The following is a 3,631-nucleotide window of genomic DNA, read 5'->3' on the forward strand; positions in this document are numbered from 1 at the left end:
AAACTCTGAAAGAGAGGACTTGGCATATAATAGGTGCTCAGTAAACAATTGTTGAGTAAACAAACAAATGAAAGCAGTTAAGGGAGTAAGGCCTTTGTGATAATCCAGGTGTGGGCTGATTTGAGCCTACTGTTAATGAGAACAAAAGAGAGATGGGATGTGGGGGTAGGGGGGTATATGGAAAAATCCCCATAACTTCCTCTCAATTTTGTTTTAAACCTAAAAATGCTCTAAAAATAATATTTTTTAAAAAGGGAGAGGTAGTATATAAACTTTGAAGGAAAAATTTTAAATCCATGGTGACATTTTATACACAGTTGACCCTTAAACAACATGGGTTTGAACGGAACGGGTTCACTTAAATGTGGGGATTTTTTTTTAACATCTTTATTGGAGTATAATTGCTTTACAGTGGTGCGTTAGCTTCTACTGTATAACCAAGTGAATCAGCTATACGTATACATATATCCCCATATCCTCTCCCTCTTGCGTCTCCTCCCACCCTCCCTATCCCACCCCTCTAGGTGGTCACAAAGCACGGAGCTGATCTCCCTGTGCTATGCGGCTGCTTCCCACTAGCTATCTATTTTACATGTGGGGATTTTTTTAAAATAGAAAATATTACATTACTACACCATCCAAAGTTGGTTGAACCTCCAGATGTGGAACCTCGTATATGAAGGAATCAAGTATATGGAGGACCGATTATAAGTTACTCAAGGATTTTCAACATTGTAGAGGGTCGTTCTCCTAACTCCTGTATCGTTCCCATATAAATTGTATACGTAACATAGGAGAGGAAATATCCCATAATTTTAGAACTCTGTGTTTGAGGATAAGATTAATTGGTGGTACAATGGATGGATATACTTGATAAGAGTAATTTGTTTTCTTGCTTGAAGTATTTTCATTTTTTATATATCTCTTTCTTTTAAGAATAAAAACCCTATTATCTAACATTACGGATACTTGTTCACCAGTTAAGCTTTCTAGTTAACGATTCACTTTCAGAGGTGAAGCTTCCATTCTCCAGGAAGAAAAGCCTCTTTTCCCGTACCTTACCATAAATGGCCAAGTTCCAAAGCCCTCCAATCAAAACCTGCCCCACCAGTTTTTCTGCATATCAACCCCTAACTCATAAAAGTTTGACCAAACCCCAATCCAAGAGACAGATTTGAGAGCTTTGCCTCCTGTCTCATTGCTGGTCAACCTGCCAATAAACCTTTTTCTTTTCTCAAAATCCGGTGCCATGATGTTGGCTTCTATGCATTTCAGGCAGCAAGCCCTTCCTTGGTAACACCAGGAGTTAGGACCTCAACATACCTTTCGGGGGACACAATTTAACCCACAACAGCATTTATGTAATTAAGGAAGACATAGCTAAGAATTTGCAAAGAAGCGGGGGTGATTGATTTAGTTTTGAGTATGTTGAGTTTGAGTTGCTTTAAAGCAGTAAGACTGTCATGTCCAATAAGCAACCCATATATGTTTAAGGAGCCTCAGCAGAGAGTTTCTGGCCGGTGAGGAAACATAGAGTCATCAGTATCTAGGTGGGGCTGGCTGTGAAACAGACGAGTGCTAAATGGTACCTTGAGGGGCCACAGCATTTAAGGGGCAGACACAGAGAGAGGAAGCCTTGGGGAGGCTTGAAAAAGAGTAGGCAAACAGGGGGTAAAAGAAGAAAAGCCAAGAGAAAATAGTGTCAGACAAGACATGAAAACGTTTCTGACGAGGAACACAATGCTTTTTTTAGGTCAACAGCATCCTGCACTGTAGAAAGGTTTATTGAGAATTTTCGTCTTCACAGAATGATTACATGACTCAGTGGAAAGGACTGAAGAATATCCCTTGGATTTGCAGATAGGCAATGATTATCAAGAGTGGTTTTGGGGAAGTGGTAAGGGCTGAGGCAAGACTTCAGCGGGGAGGGGAGGTGACAGGCAATGGCTGGTAGAACTATGGCAACAGTTAGTAGAGAAAACTCTGCTGTGAAGGAATGTGAGAGTGAGGCTGATGGCTAGAAATCAGGAGACTTGAGCATGTTTTTGTTCAGAGGGGAAGGAGCCATTGATGGAGAAAGGGATTAAAGGTGGGAGAGAGGGCATAATCTGTTGGGGCAAGCAAGAACTCAGGGCTCAGCCTCCTACTTTAGACAAAGTACCTTTGTTATGATCTCTTCCATACATTTTGCCCATTATTTAATATAAAGAGAGTTCTGGAAAATCTTTGAAAACGATTGAATTAGATGTTTCAGCTCTAAAAAACAGTCAGTCATTACCTATAGCTCTATACAGAATAATGTACAGTAATAGCCTGAATAAACTCATTCAGATAATCCTGGTTTATTTAAGGTCATGTCTTCAGAAGGAACTAAATTGACGGGAATAACTATTATAGCTGTAATTATTTGCATTGCAGTTCCTGACTAGCACTTAAAATTTGGATATATGTAAATTTCACCTTTAAATATTGGCTTGCATTCAAAACAAGCACTTCTCAGCCCTGTACTATTAAGAACACCAAAATGAGATTTTTAATACTGGTTCATTTTTTAAAGCTCTTTGTTTAAGTAAATTTATTGGTCATTATAGCCTTTTGAAAAACTCATGTATTGTCTATCATTATAAAATAAAATCATGCTGGTTGGAAGGATTTGAAAAATATATAAATATATCAAAGAATTATAATCAAATATAATTCTACCACCTATCGCTAACCATTATTTCAATATTTTAAATTCTTTTTTATTGTGAAATATTTCATAAGTTAACGAACATCTGTTTATGCACACTGGTTTCAGTACAATAACAGCTTTATTATGTTTACTTAAGAAAAAATTTTAAAATTTCCCCAAACAAGACATACATGGCCAAAAGGCACATGAAGAGATGCTCAACGTTGCTAATTATTAGAGAAATGAAAATCAAAACTACAATGAGGTATCACCTCACACTTGTCAGAATAACCATCATCAAAAAGTCTACAAATAATAAATGCTGGAGAGGGTCTGGAGAAAGTGGAACCCTCCTATGCTGTTGGTGAAAATGTAAATTGTACGGCCACTACGGAGAACAGTAATGAGATTCCTTAAAAACTAAAAATAGAACTACCATATGATCCTGCACTTAACTATAGTCCTCACTTTTTGCCTGTCTTCTTACTGCCTCTAAAATATGGAATGTTTCACAGATTTACATTCCATCGTTGTGCGGAGGTCATGCTAAATCTTCACTGTGTCATTCTGAATTTTGCGTATACTGGATTCGTTGTACATCTCCATGATTTGTTTCTATTCTCTGCTATTTGTTTTCTGGAAACTGCCTAAAAAATTCAAGAAGTCTCCAGAGATGTCAAGATAAGAGTAGTAGTTTTACTCATTTAATTTGTCCCTTTCTTATGTATTTGAGTGCCACAAAGAATAAGGGAGGGTAGTGCAGAGAAAAAGTACAGAGACATTATCCTGATTTTGTGGCGTTGGGCAGACAGGCCCATAATTTCCTTCTGACAGCTCCCTGGCTATTGGTATCTAACCCCTTGGGGCTAGGAGGTTAGTGGAAGGTTCAACATGAAAAGGTTAGAACATCAATAGGCTCTAGAATTGAGTTGATTCTAATCTCCACTCTTCCACTCA

General features: G+C 38.0%; 1 non-coding gene across 1 annotated transcript; it reads right to left on the reverse strand.

The window, feature by feature from the left end:
* Positions 1-3,167: 3,167 nt before the first annotated feature.
* On the reverse strand, positions 3,168-3,274 carry LOC116753693. Its single transcript, XR_004349797.1, has one exon. It is a non-coding gene; the product is annotated as a U6 spliceosomal RNA (small nuclear RNA).
* Between the last annotated feature and the right edge of the window lie 357 nt (positions 3,275-3,631).

Source organism: Phocoena sinus, chromosome 4 (genome assembly GCF_008692025.1).
Source record: "Phocoena sinus isolate mPhoSin1 chromosome 4, mPhoSin1.pri, whole genome shotgun sequence".
NCBI classification, from domain to species: Eukaryota; Metazoa; Chordata; class Mammalia; order Artiodactyla; family Phocoenidae; genus Phocoena; species Phocoena sinus.